The 17,614-nt window shown below is 34.6% G+C and overlaps 1 non-coding gene across 1 annotated transcript; it reads left to right on the forward strand.

The window, feature by feature from the left end:
• Positions 1-4,984: 4,984 nt before the first annotated feature.
• Positions 4,985-5,091, forward strand: LOC128282918 (small nucleolar RNA R71). Its single transcript, XR_008273268.1, has one exon. It is a non-coding gene; the product is annotated as a small nucleolar RNA R71 (small nucleolar RNA).
• The last annotated feature ends 12,523 nt before the right edge of the window (positions 5,092-17,614 follow it).

Here is a 17,614-nt window from a genome sequence, read left to right on the forward strand (position 1 = left end):
GTTTACTCCACTATTCCTTCTCCGCTTGTTCTTGTCGAACCTAGGTTGCTACAAACACTTTAATGATGCTCCAAATGGTGGATGAATGACTCTTTTTCAAAAGGTGAAATCGGCAAGAGAATAAAGGAAAATGGATACAAAATGAAGAGAGAAAATTGAGGGAGAAGAAAAGAGGTGAGGAAAGTTGAGGTGTGTTGAAATGAGCAACCAAGGGGGGTTTTTTATAGGGTTAGAGGGCTGCTAAAAATATCCAAAATCATCAGCCAAAGAGCCCTCCCATGGTCGGCCATACATGTGGCAAGTTTGAAGTTTTCAAACTTGCTATATTAAGGCTGGGGCAAATCTAGAAAGGCACAAATAGTGGAGGATTTGTTTCCAATTTGAGCAAGTCCTCAAGGGCCATTGTGCAAGCTAATTAATCAACCAAGTAAGCTGATTGGGTCAGCATGTGGGACAGTTTTGGGCTGCCCAGTACTCAGTTGGTTTAGTTTTTCTCTGTTCAACTCAACTGGGCCAATTTTCATAATTAATTAGTAATAATTTATTTAACCCAAATTAAATTGGATATAAATTAAAATTAATTATATTATGAATTAATACACATAATTTAGACTGTCTTAGGCTAAAAAATTAATTCTCCTTGATGCTTCAAAATTGTTCCTCGGTTTTGCGCTTCTAGCAGTGTCTGCCAAGTCGTTTTTCACCCTTTGTGTAAATCTATCGAAAATAATCAAAATTAATCAAAATTTATTATAAAATCAATTAAAATTCATTATGTTAATAATTTAAGTCCAGAATAATTATTTTATAATAATTATATATTTTTCGACAATAATTTTACCGAAACTGCATGAATTTGAGTTAAAATGGCATGAAAAATTGTGTATATTTTCGTGTTTCCACACCCCCAAACTTAATTCATTACTCATCCTGAGTAATGCACAAATTGAAAATAATTTCTCAAAAACACCTTTGAAAAATTCATTCAGAACAACATTCTTCCCAAAATTATGAATTTGGTGTACTTATGCTCAAAAACAAGAAATTTGATATTTATGCTACTTATGTATACATATCATTCAAATTAATCTCAATCATTCTTATGGTAGCAAAAATAGACTAAATGATTCCTAATAAGGACATCTTAAATCCCTACCAATTTGATTTTATTCTCTTTATCAAGATTAAGTTGCAATCATTAAGTTTAACTTATGCCTTCATATGTTGAACTTAGCAATTTCTCTCCACTAATGTAGGTAGCATAGAAACTTGAATCAATAGGTCTTTAACAAGGTTATAACGTGGCTAGGCTAGGGGTAGGTAAAAGATAAATTTTAGGCTAAAAACCCTAGACTCAGCTTCAATCAGACCTTCGAAAGATTACCTTCAATACACCAACTTACTTTTCTTTCACATGTTTTTTGTACATTTTCTTTCAAGTACACATGCTCTTTTTTTTTTACGAGCATTTTGTTGTATGTACTGCAATTTTTTTTTTTAGCATTCGATACTTCTTTTCAACTCCCCCAAACTTATTTTCAAAAAATGTTCGAATAATACTGAGTCTAGTGTTTGGGATAACTTAAAGATAATTAAGAGAGAAGTGAAGGCTAAATATTGCAAGGGTTCAAATAAAATTAGGCCATATAGTCTCAAAGTTGGGTTTCAAAGGACAAAATTTCATCAAGGTTGGCTTGAAAGCCTCAAACGGTCCAAACAAAAGTTGCCTAAATCATTTTAAACTTCCCATGCTTTGTAGGATTTCGCCTCAAGAAACTACTAAGTCAATTCTAGAGACTTAAACTTTCATGCATACCTAACTTTCCTAAGGAACTAAAAATTTTATGGTACTATTTGCATGCTTTATTAAAAATACATTAATGCCATTATTAAGCTAACATAACAATTTATTGAAATAATTGAACCTTATTTATACTGAAGTTTAGCATACTTAACAAAATTTCAAATTATTGAACAAAATATATCCTAATCATAACTGAAAGTGAAATTTATTCTAAGTGGAAATAATTTCAATTTTCGGTCCCCCTACTTAAGATGAGCAATGTCCTCGTTGTTAAAAGTGAATAGATACTATACACCAGGTAGGATTCTAGAAAAGAGGAAGTGAGTCAATTTTACTGCTTGTACCAAGCTCTTTCTAGATCCAATCCTAGACATGTATATATCTATTGCCACACTTTGTACTTTGCAACTTGTTCTTTTTTATTTATGATTTCCACCTCTTGTTTTATTATGCAAAAAATAAAAATCATAATAGAACTTAATCCTAAAACATTAAATAACCTAGGAAAGAAAATGAAATAAAGTAAAGATCCCCCCTTTTCTTTTTATTTGTAAATCCCTCAGAATCTGACTCATCTTTTTCCTTCCTCGACATTGGAGTCCATGGTTCAAGTATAAAGTCTAGAAATTCATGCACAAAAATAAACGGGTTTGAAATATATATTTTAACTACATCTCTGATTAAGTCATCCCGTAATTTTTAGTATCTCCAATAATCTTGTTACTGCAACTACATGTATTGCAGCATAGCCATTATACCAAACTATTCACTTCGTGGAATGGTGCTAGATAAAGGGACTCTCAGCGTCAAACTTAGAAAATTTGTTAAGGGTGGTTTCAGTTTTGGACAGGTGGGTGAGTAGCTGAGGGTAAGGTTTAGAGTTGAAGAGGCTGGCGGTTTTAAAGATAGTTTAGGTGTGGTAGTTGGTGACTTTGAATAAAGGTATTTGGGGTGGTGATTCAGGGAGTTAAGGGCTGCAACATTAAGGGGTTAATTGAGATGCACTATTAGGCTACTTGGAAGTGGTGGTGGAGCAAGGTAAGCGCTATAGGTTTGTGTGGAAAAGGGTTGAATATTTCCCTTCTTAGTAGTGTCTTAAGCCTAATGGCAACTCCTTTTTGGATCCTAAGCTCCTATACTGAAAATAAACTAAAAAAAACTCAAAGAAATTAGTGATTGGGTTAAAAGTTTACCCTTTATTTAACAAAACAAATACTTAAATTTTTTGGGCTACTTAGAAAAATATTTTTTTGAAAAATTACATTAAATTAAACTCCTAGGAAAGACTGGAGGGGTCACGAATGGTCCCGCTTAAGTCACAATCTCTAAACAGAGTTTTAATTAATGTAATGAACTAAAGAAAATTTTATCTAAGTCTACCATTTTATTCAAATGAGAAAAAAAACTAAAAATATAAAATAACTGAAGAGAACTCCCTCCATTTTATTTAGGATCGTCATTGACCATGGTGGTGTCAAATGGCCATTTGTCATACCAATAATCATCTAGGATTTAATCATATTCTTTCCCATCAAATCTGTCTAACATCTTATTAGAGAAAGAAAACTCGTAATGACCTTTCGTGGTAGCCTTGTTTAACTTCCTGTAATTCCTACAAATCCTCCAACTCCTGACTCGAATATGTGAAATAATCTATCCAGTACCCTTCTTGTGCCTTTCCAAAATCACAAGTGCCTCTTCATCTTGATCTTTGGTGAACTCAACTAAAATAATGACAGGCAAATTCAAAGACAGACCCAAATAGCGTATTTCAAATGTGGAGACAAAATCTTCAGTTCCAATTTAGCTGGCTTTTTAATCAACGACTTTGGTTGCGTATACTTCTGAGATGATAACTCTAATGATTCGAGTGGAACTTCTTGAGTGAATTCCTTTGAATTAGCTTCTAACCAAGCCAAACATTCCTTGTCTTCATCATCACTTGGTGAATCCTCCAATAGAATATGTTCTAACGGATAGTTTAAAGAATTGAGCTCTAATTCTGTAGAAGCCACCGATTCCATTTTTGAAATTACAGAGTAGTCTTCAACTATATCTTGGGATTTAGCAGCATCGAAGCCATTAAAAGTCACCTCATCATCAAATATTTCTTTCAACTGAGTATCATTTTGCTGCTTATGGAATCGTTGAGGATATGGCAGTGGTGGAATCTTAGCTTTAACTGGATAACTCTTCTGTGGAAATTTTTATGTATCCGACAAGGGTGTTAGGTAATCAAAACTAATTGGATTAGAGTTTACCTCATCAAGGATCACTGTATCTGAATTTTGTGTAACAGGAGTTTCAACACTCAGTTGAACTTCCTCTTTTCCTTGAGCTACAATATGCTTATCTTCAACCTTGAGCTACAAAATGCTTATCTTCAACCTCGACAGCTTTGGGTTCCCATGTCTTCCCACTTTGTAAAGTGACAGTTTTGCAATGCTCTTTGCCCTTGCTTCTCACCAAATAACTTAGGGTCTGCTTTTGAGCTCATTGGCTAGTTCTCCCACTTGGTTTCCTAAATTCTTCATGTTGCTGCTTTGCTTTGGATTAGTTCATCATTCTTTGCTATGTATGCCTTCAGTAAATTCTCAAGATTACTTGAAGATTCAGTTGGTGTGGGTTGTTGCATTTGTTGAGAATATTCTGGCAGATAATTTGGTCGAAATAACATAGAAGATTCGCTATGGTCCGCCCATTGATTACTCCATGGAGAAATTGGATGATTCTGCCATGAAAAGTTGTAATAATTTGACTGTGGAACATTCCAATTTTGATTACCCATGCAATATTTTGACTCTTGATTCGATGGGAAATTTTCAAAGAAATGGCCATCTCCACATTATTCACAAAAAAATCCTCAAACTGGTTCAATTGCTGACCTTCCAGATTACCATTGAAACCACTAACAGTTATGTTCTTAAGCATAGAAGACATAGAGGATACTTGGGCTGCCAAAAAAGCAAGTGTATCTTCTTTATGTACTCCTGCTGCTTGTCTTTCTGAGGCTGCTCGGTTGGTTGGCCACTAATATTTATTACTGGTAATATTTTCAATAATCTCGCAAGCATCGTTATAAGACTTAGAAAGAAGGGCTCCATTTGCTGAAATATCCACTATCATTCTAGTATGAATATTGAGACAATATAGAAAGTCTCCATTTAAACGCAACAAGGAATGTCGTGATGAGGGCACTTTCATAATAACTCCTTGAATCGCTCGCATGCCTCATATAAATATTCTTCGTCAAGTTTCTGAAATGAAGTGATTTCATTTCGGACCTTAGTGGTTAAAGATGGAGGGAAATATTTCATTAAGAAACATTCAACCAACTCTTGCCATGTAGTTATGGAACCGAACAGTAGGGAGTTCAGCCACGCTCGTGCTCTATCTCTTAAGGAGTATGGAAATAATCTCAGTCTCAAGGTATCCTTTGTCACCCTGACTAGTTTAAATGAGTCACTCACTTCCATGAATAGCCGAAGATGAAGATGTGGATCTTCAGTAGGAATCCCACTAAATTGACCCATATTTTGCAACATTTGGAACATGACCTACTTCAACTCGAATTGTTATGCCTCGATTTTGGGGCTCCTAATACTCAGATTGAGTTCGTTGAATAGAGGAATGGCATATGGTTGAATGGCACAGTTTCTGTCATCGGCAACAATGATTGGATTGAGAGTACTAAAAGCGAATGTTCCTCCTGGATTTTGGTTTGGATTTTCGAAATTCATATATTCGGTCTTTCTTTGGTTCGCTTGTCTTCTCCTTTGTCAGCAAGTCCTTTCAATTTCAGGGTTTACGGGGAGTAAGTCAATGATTTGATGAATACTCATAAACACCTGAAACAAACACAAAAAAATGGAATTAAAATTTAACAAAAAAAAAGTAAACCAAAATGCAAAATTAAAAATTTCACAAATAATGTCTTTTAAAACAGTCCTCGACAACGGTGCCAAAAACTTGGAACGACGGAAATGTGCAAGTGTACACAATCGCAACTAGTAATAAAGTGACAAGTAAATGTCAAGTTATCGTACCTACAGGGATTGTGAAAAGAATTATTTATGAATGCAATTCAAAACACCTTGATGGAGAAAATATTTTGATTTGAAAAGTGATTAAAAAGTATAAAACAAAGTAAAGTAAATAAAATAAAATAATGTTCTAATACACTATTTCAAAAGCTGATTTTAATCAAGATGACATAATTGTGTTAGATTAATTACATTTCTGAACTTATAATTACTAAACTTGTAACACTCCTTACCCGTATTCAACGCCGGGACAGGGTACGAGGCATTACCAAACTTGTACTCATACATTCATGCAGAAAGTCGGGCTATAAAATTTTTCTTTAAAACAACTTATTCATACATACACAAATTGTCTCTAATATGGGCCTACGAGGCCCAAAAATAGCCATCGAAAAAGGATCGAGACTAAATTAAGAAATTTTAGAAAAGTTTGGGAAATTTTCCCTAATACAGAGCCACACGCCTGTGTGAGACAAAGGACACACCCGTCTACTCTCTACACACCCGTGTCCTCCAGCCGTGTAACTCTCTGACCATGATGTCAACACCAATTTAGGGTCACACAGTCGCATTACACGCCGGTGTGGCTAGACCGTATGGCTAGACCGTGTGGTCAATTAAAATTAAATGAATTTTTCATAAAAAGCTGCAGACTTCACACGGCCAGAGTACATGCCCATGTGGGTAGGCCGTGTCCCTCACACAGCCAAGACACACGCCCGTGTCTCTACCCATGTGGACAATTTGAAGGCTATTCTCTAAGCCAATTGCCACCCTTAATCACTCATGTACTTAAGCATATTTCATAGCATGCAACATGACATACTTAGACACTCAATATTCAACACCATAGCACTTTCACATTTTTATAATATCATCCTATTGCACATTCCCTTAATCACACCATTTGGGAGCATTTTATACAAACTTCATGTAAATTAACTTAATTATCAAAATTTCAAGTTGCACATTTATAACTATTGTCATCTTAGGTTATTAAACCATTCTTTATCTCCTAGTATTTAATCCATACATCTTCATACATCCACCAAGCAATCATATTCCACATCATCAAGACAATATCTCATCATATATCCATCACACAACCACATAGAACACCATTAAGGCATCAACACATGCATGCATGAACAATTAAATATTACAACCCAAGAATCAATTATGAGCCATATCACATGGCTATTACAAAGTGAATCATCAACATCATAGGCCCTCACAATTTGGCCAAATAGCGTGACACATACCACAAAATGACCAAGTCCCCTATACATGCCATACTCAAAATAACAAATTCACTATATCCAATGTTCTTTTGATAGTGTGATCGAATGCTCCGACAACTTCTGATCCCTGAGCTAGCTTGCCGGAACTACAAAGGATGGAAAAGAAAAGGGAGTAAGCATTTAAGCTTAGTAAGTCTACATACAAATAATATGCAATATTAGTAAACCATAATCGTGCAAGACATAATAGCACAACTACCAAGATTATTCACCATTCAAGCATTCTAGCTCATTTATCAAGTATTCATATATATATGAATATACTTTCTTGTCTCATATCATCCTTTAACAAGGCATCACTCATGAGTATAACGTACATACCTGTACATATTCGTAGCATATCAAATAACTTCACCTTCATTACCATGCCCATCTTGGGACTTTCATCGTATCATTCATTATAATACCCGTTGAACACTCAGAATACTATTGGATGCACGAAAACTTACACATGAGTGTCACATAAACATACGTAGCCAAATCTACCTCATATCATGCAACGCTCATAATGGAGCTACTCACGGTCTTGCTCGTACAAGCTATCAATCAAGGTGTAACTACACGGGATACTCACAAAAGTTGTCAAGTATCTGACCACTCAAGGATTACCTAGCCACCGGTAGGACACACCAGACCATTGCCCGGAACTCAATCACATGTATCGCATCCATTATGAACTCGGACCACTCAACGAGCTCGGATGCCATATATATCATGAACCCGGACCACTCAACGAGTTCGGATGCCACATATATCACGAACCTGGACCACTCAAGGAGTTCGAACTTCTTAATTCCTAGAGACATGTCACTTGTATCCTAAACTATTCCTAAGGTTCAAATGGGGTTTTCTCATTTGCGCATTGCACCTCTATTGCACTTGCTCTTGACATCGTGGATAGCAACCATAATATCATTCATGTTTACAGTAGTACCATTAGACATAGCACACATAATAAGCAATAAAATAGTTATCACATAATGTTAACACCACATAACATACCCCATTGTCACATTATTTACACATGTACTTACCTCGGTACAAAAATGATGGTAATCGAGCCTAATCGTCATATACGTTATTCTTTCATCGATCAAGACCCAGTTCACGTTTTTCTTGATCTATAATACCAAATTTAACTTGTTTATTAATCACATTACGCAAATAGATCTATAATTCATGCTTTGGTAAAATCACCTTTTTAACCATATCTTTCTATATATTTATGATTTAGTTCCTAGGCTTGTAAAATGAAATGCATGCATTTTGTTGGTTACCCAAGCCTAGTCGAACCTTTAATATGCTCATATCAGCCCATATTTTCATTTATTTCAGATTATTACTACTCACTTTTACACTTTTACAAACAAGTCCCTTTTTTAAGTGTTTTCACTAAAAATACCTAGTAAAAGATGTTTATCATGCATCAAACATTCTTATTCCTCCATTAATCAAAAAATTACATGCATGTTACACATGGTTCAAATTTCATACATGAACCCTAGCTCAAAATATAGCTAGAAATGGGTAGATCATGCTTCAAAGACTTCAAAAATACAAAAAAAACATTAAGAACAGGGTTAGGGAGCACTTACAATCAAGCTTGGAAATGTTGCACAAAACCTAGCTATAGCTATTGAGAAATTCGACTAGCACTTGGACAAGATAGACACATTTTTGCTTTGATTTTCCCTTTTTATTCTTTCAATTACCAAATGACCAAAATTCCCTTAGGGTTTTTCTTTCTAATTTTTCCTATGCATGTCCATTTTTTCCCAAAATTATAAAAATTGGTCAAATTGCTAATTAGGACCCTCTAGTTCATAAACTAAAGCAATTTCATGCTTAAAGCCTCTAGAAATCAAAGTTTTGCATCTTATTCAATTTGGTCCCTAAAGTTCAATTAGACATTTGATGCATAGAATTTATTCATGAAACTTTCACATAAGCATGCATTCATATCATAAACCTTATAAGAATCATATAATAATTATTTCTATCTCAAATTTGTGGTCTCAAAACCACTATTCCGACTAGGCCCTAATTCGGGATTTTACAAAACTCATGTTTATGTTGTTATGAATAAATTCATGGCAACTTAGTAATTTGCTAACTTATGAACGTACACACCTAAAAAAACCATTCATCTCTTGGCTATATCTCTATGTCAATTTAACCGATTAAATAAACTTTAATAAGAAAATGCGTTAATGCACATACATACTTATGAAATTAAAATAATCTCTTGTACATATCTCTATGCCAATTCAAACAATTAATTCAATCACATGAGCACATAAAAGATTACGTGAGGTAACAATGTATTTCTACCTTGAAACAGTTTCATCACAATAATCTTGCAAGTTATGCAAGGCAAATGTATCGTTAGATACTGTTGCTAATTTAAACCTCAGCTACCTTAAATGATTAAACATGCACTGATTAAGTATTGTGTCAATTAATTACAATTTCAATCTATTTAAATAATTAATTCATTAGTTACCTTACAATTGTAATGCAAGAATAACTTAGTCATGGTTTTATTTAATCAAACATATTACCAAGGCCTATAGCAACACAAACACAATTTTAATAAATAAAGTAGACGAAATGCAATCAACCTAACACGAATTAAATTTAAGCTATATCAATTAAATTAAACATTTCATCATCACAAATATTCATAGACATGTTCATCATAACAACAAGAAAAATTAAAAGGATAGGGAATAAGAATCAAATTCAGTGTTTCTCTGTAGCTTGACTGGTTTGCTCCACTCTTCCTTCCCCACTTGTTCTTGTCAAATTGAGGCTACTGGGAACACTTTAATGCTACTCCAAATGGTGGATGAATGACTATTTTTCAAAAGATGAAATCGGTAAGAGACTAAAGAAAAATATATGGGAACTGGAGAGAGAAAATTGAGAAAAAAAGAGAAGAGATGAGGAAAATTGAGGTGTATTGAAATGAGCAGCCAAGGGAGTTTTTATAGGGTGAGAGGGCTGCTAAAAATAGCCAAAATCAGCAGCCAAAGAGCCCTCCCATGGCCAGCCACACATGTGGCAAGTTTGAAGTTTTCAAACTTGCTATATAAAGGCTGGGGTAAATCTAGAAAGGCACAAATAGTGGAAGGTTTGTTTGCAATTTGAATAAGTCTTCAAGGCCCATTTTGCAAGCTAATTAATCAACCAAGTAAGCTAATTGGGTCAACATGTGGGACGGTTTTGGGCTACCCTATAACAGCCCATTTTTGGGTCAAATCAAAATAGTGGTTTCGGGACCACAAATCTGAAGTAGAAATATTTATTTTATTATTTATTTAAGTTCTATAGTATGATAGAATAATTGTGTGAAAATTTCGTTAAGAAATTTTATTAATTAAGAGCTCAATTTAGCTAAAAGGACTAAATTGCAATAGGTGCCAAACTTGAGTTCCATTAGCTAAAGGTGTTTAATTGTTATGAATTTTTAAATTGGAGGTCTTTAAATGGTAATTAGACCATTTTTTTAAATTGGTGGAAAAATATGGACATGGTTAAGTATGCTTTCAATGTTTTTCATTAAGGGTATTTCAGTAAATTGGTCATTTAATGGATTAATAAGTAAAATAAGGCCAAAATTTTGTCCATCTTCTTCCTACATAATTGAAAATTAGGGGAAGACATAGCTAGGGTTTTTGGCCAAGCTTTCAAGCTCGATTATAAGTTTGTTCTTGTCTCGTTTTTAATGCTTTTTATATTTTTGAGATTGTTGTAACTCGATCTAGCTATTTCAGCGACTAGTTCGAGAGAAAGTTAAAGTCCAAAATTTTACCCATGTTGAATATGTTTGTATTTTGATGTATGATGGTAGAAAATGCATGTTTGTTGTTTGTTAAACAACATTTGTAAAATGAATTTCGGTAAAAATGTCAAATAGGGACTTATTTGTAAAGTGTTGAAAAATGTGTGGTAAAGTGTGAATAAATGTAAAATGTAGGCTGTTATCAGTAAGGGTAAGGTTTGGCTAGGCTTAGATTGTGAAGAAATTGAAAGAAATTCATTTTACTAGCCTAGGGACTAAATCATAAAATGTTGAAATGTTAAGGGAAAAAATGTAATTTTTACATAATATGATTTTCAACTGAATTGAATAGCTTGATGATTTAAATGAGTTAAATGTGGTATTATAGATCAAGAAAAATGGAGTTCGGATCTAGATCGGGGGAAAACCAAAGTAATTGACGAATAGATCCTTTTCACCATTTTTGTAACCAAGGTAAGTTCGTGTATAAATAAGCTTTATTATAATTGTATTGTAAATGCTTAAATTTTTTATGAATTGCGTGAATGACTCTACGAGCACGTTCGACGACGTTTTGGCAAGCGAGAAATCCCAATCGAACCTTAAGAATAGATTAGGATACAAGTGACATGTCACTAGGGTATTATGTTATGTGATTCAGGTGTCAGCCTTGTACGTCCTACCAGTGGATGAGTATACCGGCATATGTTGTGGTTACTTGACAGCTTGTGTGAGCAGCACCATGTGGCCACGTTTTGATTGATAGCTTGTGTGAGCAGTACCAGTTGATGGCTCGAGAGAAAGCATATATGTGTTATGAGATAGAGGTAGCAATGGCTACATATGTGGCACCTTATGTGTAAGATTTCCCGAGTATCCGATATTATTATTCTGAGTGGTTTATTGGGTATGTCAACGATTAGAATAAGTATGAAATTATTACGAGATGGTACAGGTATGTACATAAAGCTTATGATTATTAAATTTGTGAAATGATAATTTCAAGGTAAGTTGTGATGGAAGGAATTATGATCATGAGATTATGGCAAATTACATTATCTTATATTACAGTACTTGAATGTTAAATGTATGGTAAGATTTGCTTATTTCTTTCATACTAGCTTACTAAGCTATATAGCTTACTCTGTTTTATTTTTTCATGTTTTATAATGTTACCAAGCTAGCTCGGGTTGGAGGTCATCGGAGATCGCATCACACTATCAAACTGTCATTTTGGGTATCGATGAATTTAACCATTTTGAGTATATAGCATGTATAGAGAGTTGGTCATTTTGTTATATGTGTCATCGTGATTTTGGCCAAATGTATTGGCTTGTAATTTTCAAGGGCTTGATTTGGTATTTGGCCATGTAAATGGGCTCATTTTGGTTAAATTGTTTGTAAGCTCATATATATATATATATATATATACACATGTATGTGCCAATGCCCCTTTGGCGATGTGGTTTATATTGATTTTCTAAATGTTGATTGTGGTTTAATTACTTGTTGTGAAATGGATGAGTTTGGTTTATTGGTATGATGGATTATCTTAATAAGTTAATGCAAATTGAAAGTAATCTTAGAGGTGTTTTTGAATGTGAAATTGGTATGTTTGACTTGGCATAAGGGAATGTCATGAGCTTGATCGATGAAGGTATTGCATTGACATGTGTTGGCCATGATTGTAGATGTTTTGGTTGCCTAAGTATACCATGGTTTATGCCATTAAATTTGTGTATGTTTATGTGCAAATGAGGGTGGTAAATGGCTTGGTAAATAGCTCTTATTTTGTCCACATGGGTAGACACACGGGCATCTGTCTAGGCCGTGTGTGGCCCATGGTATCGGTTTTGGTCATGTGTCCCCTGCACCTTAATTTTGAGAAACAAAATGCTCAGAATTGAGTACATAGGTAGAGACACAGGCGTGTGTCTCAGCCGTGTGAAGGACACAGGCCCAGACATGGGCGTGTGTCCTGGCCATGTAAAGTCTGCCATGTACTAGGCTGTGTGACTTCAATTTATTCTTGCCATGCAAAATAGAGAGTTACACAGGTTAGGGACACGGGCGTGTGTGTCCCAAACCACACGGGTGTGTGACCCCTGTACATGAAAAGAATCTTCTAAGTTTTGTCATGTAACAGCTCGATTTTGGGGCTAGTCGAAATAGTATATTCGGGACCATGAATCTGGTGTAGAAAATTCCATTTTATTTATATCTTTATAGTCTACATTTTTATGGAACTATTCTGTGAAAATCTCATTCGAAAATTTTGACGTTTGGGCACTCAATTTAGTCGAAAGCACTAAAGCGTAAAAAGTGTAAAAGTTGAGTTCTACTTGTTAAAGGTCTCTAATTGCTATGAGATTTTAAATTAGAGGTCCTTAGTTGGTAATTAGACAATTGGATAAGTTATTGGACAAAAATGAATATGGATAGCTAAAATTTCAATGTTATGCATTAAGTGCATTTTGGTCATTTGGTAAATAAAAGAATAAAAAGATAGAATCAAGTCAAAATTGGTGTCCATCTTCTTCACCTTGGCTAAATTTTACAAGGAGACCATAGCTAGGGTTTCTTCAACTTTCAAGCTTGAATTTATGTAACACCCCGTACCCGAGACCATTGCCGGAGTCGAACACGAGGTGCTAACAGACTTAATTCATTTATTTTCACAGTCCATTTTAAAATTTCCGCATAAGTGGCTAATCTGCGTCACTTGTCACCTTAAAAATCATATCTTGAGTTCCAAAACTCAAAAACCAGTTTCGTAAATTTTACCTGAAACTAAACTCATATATCCATCTAAAATTTTTTTTCTAGAATTTTTGGTCAAGCCAATTAATACATTTTATTAGTTAAAATCTCCCCTATTTTAGGGTTCGACTACTCTGACCTTCATGCATTACGACTTAGATATCTCCTTGTACAGGGCTTAAATACTTATTCCATTTGTTTCTAAAGAAACTAGACTCGAAAAGGAATCTGTACATATAGGGCATGACTTCTAATTATCTCTTGTTAATTTATAGTGAATTTCCAAATTCAGAACAGGGGATCCAGAAATCGCTCTATCCCTGTTTCGCGAAAACTAAAGCATCTCATAAAATACGGCTCATATGATCGTTTCGTTACTTTCATATGAAAATAGATTCATCAAGGTTCGATTACATAATCTATTCACTATTTAATTCCATTCCTACTATTTTTAGTGATTTTTCAAATCCACACCACTGCTATCTGTCAAGATCTGCTTTTAAGGTAAACTTTACCTATTTCATGGTTTTCCATGAATCAACTAGAATTTGTCATACAAAGCACCAAAATGATCATGATTAACCATTCCAATGGCTAATCGTTACCAACATTTCCATACCTCTCAATGAACAACATACAAAACGATTATAATGCTATGCTCAAAGTATATATAAGCCATTTTCGCATGGCTATCCAAATTTATACAAAACCAAAGGGTACATGACCAACAACAAAAAGGGTAGTCCTATACATGCCATTTTCAGAGTTCAACCAAAAGTGTACCAAAAGGGCTTTGATAGTGTGGACGACTTCGACTTCGACAATCTCGAGTCCGATAGCTGACAAACCAAAATCTATAAAACAGAGATTCAAAGAACGGAGTAAGCATTTAATGCTTAGTAAGTTTTGAGCAATGAAACTAGGCACAACTGAAGTATAGCATTCATATAACTAAACGGATAATTTCATATACACATATTCTCAAAAATCAGTCCTACTTCACATTTCCAACCCTTATATTCACACATAAGGGATCAACTTAACCAAAGGCCGGAAGGTCATTAATTGTCTGAGCGAATAATATTTAAAAGGAATCAACTACTCCAATGCATATACGAAACGTACCTCATCGTTGGGATTTTACGAGCGTATTAATTGAAATTATTACAGAAAGATTGATCATTCCTAAACCAAGTACCTTCGGAATTTAGCCAGATATAGCTACTTGCTCAAATGCCTTCGGGACTTAGCCCGGTTATAGTAACTCGCACAAGTGCCTTCGGGACTTAGCCCGGTTATAGTAACTCGCACAAATGCCTTCGGGCTTAGCCCGAAATTAGTCACTAGCACAAATGCCTTCGGGACTTAGCCCAGTTATCATCCGAATAACCATGCACATATCAATAAATCATGACACATCTATATTTCATTTTCATAACTAGAATTCAAACACAAGTCACTTATCAAGCATTATCATTTCCGGCTCAATAGTTACATACAAAGAGCATGATTTTGATTTACTTAAAACATGATCTAATCAAATCATAATCTAAGATCCATTACTCAAAAACTTACCTCGGATGTTGTCGAACGATTTCGGCGGCTATTCGATCACTTTTTCCTTTCCCTTATCCAACTTTGGTCCTCTAAGCTTTTGAGCTAATTCAAACAAATTTAACTTATTAAAGTCTCATTATGCTAGCTTATGGCCGAATATGACAAGGAGTTTGATAGGTCATATGGCCACCTTTAGCTCAAATACAAAATGGTCATACGCATTTTTAATCACATTGAGCAATTTAATACAATTAATCTAACATTTACTCATGTGCATCTTTATGACCGAATACACACATTATTAACCTAATATCAATTAACTAAGCACTTTAACAAATTCTCCTTGAGCCGATTATCTAAGTCAAGATAGATTCATCATTATGCTTGCCTATAACCGAATACATGCAACACCAATCTATCTCATGTGGCCAAATATGCATGTCTATGTTGAGGCCAATTATATGCTTAATACTTCCTACAAATATGGTTACTTGTATTGACTACATACCATTTTGTTTCAAGTTCAAAACTCGGCTAATACACATATATACACTAGTAATCAAATAATAACATTTGCACTTCACCTTACTACCATTTTTCATCCAAATAACATGAATCAACAACCATATTTCTCTTTTACTTCCTACCATGGCCGAATGCATCAAGACACCATACCATTTCAATTTTGGTCATGGGTTAAACAAAGAACTTAATGTCTAACTCAAAAATGCTAAAAAGAAAATCGAAGAGTCATCAATCCACCATCACATGTATCATTACAAAGCTTCACATTTAGCATGCAAATGACATCAACACAAATCCACCTTAGTTGAAACTTAACTCATCTTCATGCCTCATCACCACAACATCAAACACCAACCAAGAAGACAACACCCATGGCCGAATATCATCTCCATCACATAGCAAAGATTTAAACCATGGGCTAGGTAGAACTCAAGCTAACAACTAAAAACATGTATGAATCTCATGGAACAACATCAAACATACCTCCTCCTAAACACCAACCAACCGAACATGAAGCAAGAAAATTCTCTTCTTCTTCCTTCCTCAAGTCACGGCAATGGAGGAGTAGCCTAGCTCATTTTTTTTCTTTTTCTCTTTCTCCTCCTACTAACCACTATTATTTTATTACCCATGCTCCTTATTTTATCATTCCTCCCATAAAACACTAACATAACATGTTTATGACATGTTTTACCCATCACATTTTGTCCACCCTCATTGTCATGGTCGGCCACTAACAATTAAGTGGGGAAATTGACATGCAAGTCCACCCTTTTTAATTACATGCACTAATAGATCCTTATAGATTAACCTATCACATTTCACAAGTGTCACACATAAGTCCTATTAACTAAATTCACATGCAATTAACTAAATCGAAGCTTAAAACTTTCACACATTCATATTCACATATTTTAGACAATAATTATCATATTCAAATAATTTGGTGACTCGGTTTAGTGGTCCCGAAACCGCTTTCCAACTAGGGTCACTTTAGGGCTGTCACAATGTAAGTACATCCTAGCCCCGTTTTTAATGCTCTTTACATTTTTGAAGTCTTTGTAACCCGATTTACCTATTTCTACCATTATTTTGAAGTAGGGTTCATGTTTAAAAATTTACCCATGTGTGACATGCATGTATGTTCATGTTTTATGGAAGATATTATATGTTTAAGGTGTGATAAACAACTTTTACTAAGTGATTTTTAGCGAAAATATATAAAATTGACTTATTTATAAAATTTACGAATATGGGTAGTAGAAATTCGATTTGTTCAAAAATATGGGCTGTTATGAGCATGATTTAGGTTCAGCTAGGCTTGGGTAACAAACAAAATGGATACATTTCATTTTATGAGCCTAAGGACTAATTTGTAAAAATGTGAAAAGTTAGGGGTAAATTTGTAATTTGTCATAATGTGATTTTTGGGACAGCATTGAGTAATGTGAAAATTAAATAAGTTAAATTTGCTATTATAGATCAAGAAAAAAGAAGTTCAAACCTTGATCTGGGGAAAAACAAGGTTATTGACGATTAGGTGCATTTTCTACTATTTTGTACCGAGGTAAGTCTGTGTGTAAATAAAGGCAAGGTTATAGTATTGTTGTAGGTTTTATTATGCATGAATTGTATAAATGATAATGTGGATACATTCGACGACAAAATGACAAGTGAGAAATCTCATTTTGAACCTTAGGAATAGTTTAGGATACAAGTGACATGTCACTAGGAAACCATGAGTTATGTGATCTACGTGAATCCGGGTGCTGGTCATGTACTTCCTACTAGTGGCTCGGTAGTCCGGCGTATGTTGCGGATACCTGACAGCTTGTGTGAG

Source organism: Gossypium arboreum, chromosome 10 (genome assembly GCF_025698485.1).
Source record: "Gossypium arboreum isolate Shixiya-1 chromosome 10, ASM2569848v2, whole genome shotgun sequence".
NCBI classification, from domain to species: domain Eukaryota; kingdom Viridiplantae; phylum Streptophyta; class Magnoliopsida; order Malvales; family Malvaceae; genus Gossypium; species Gossypium arboreum.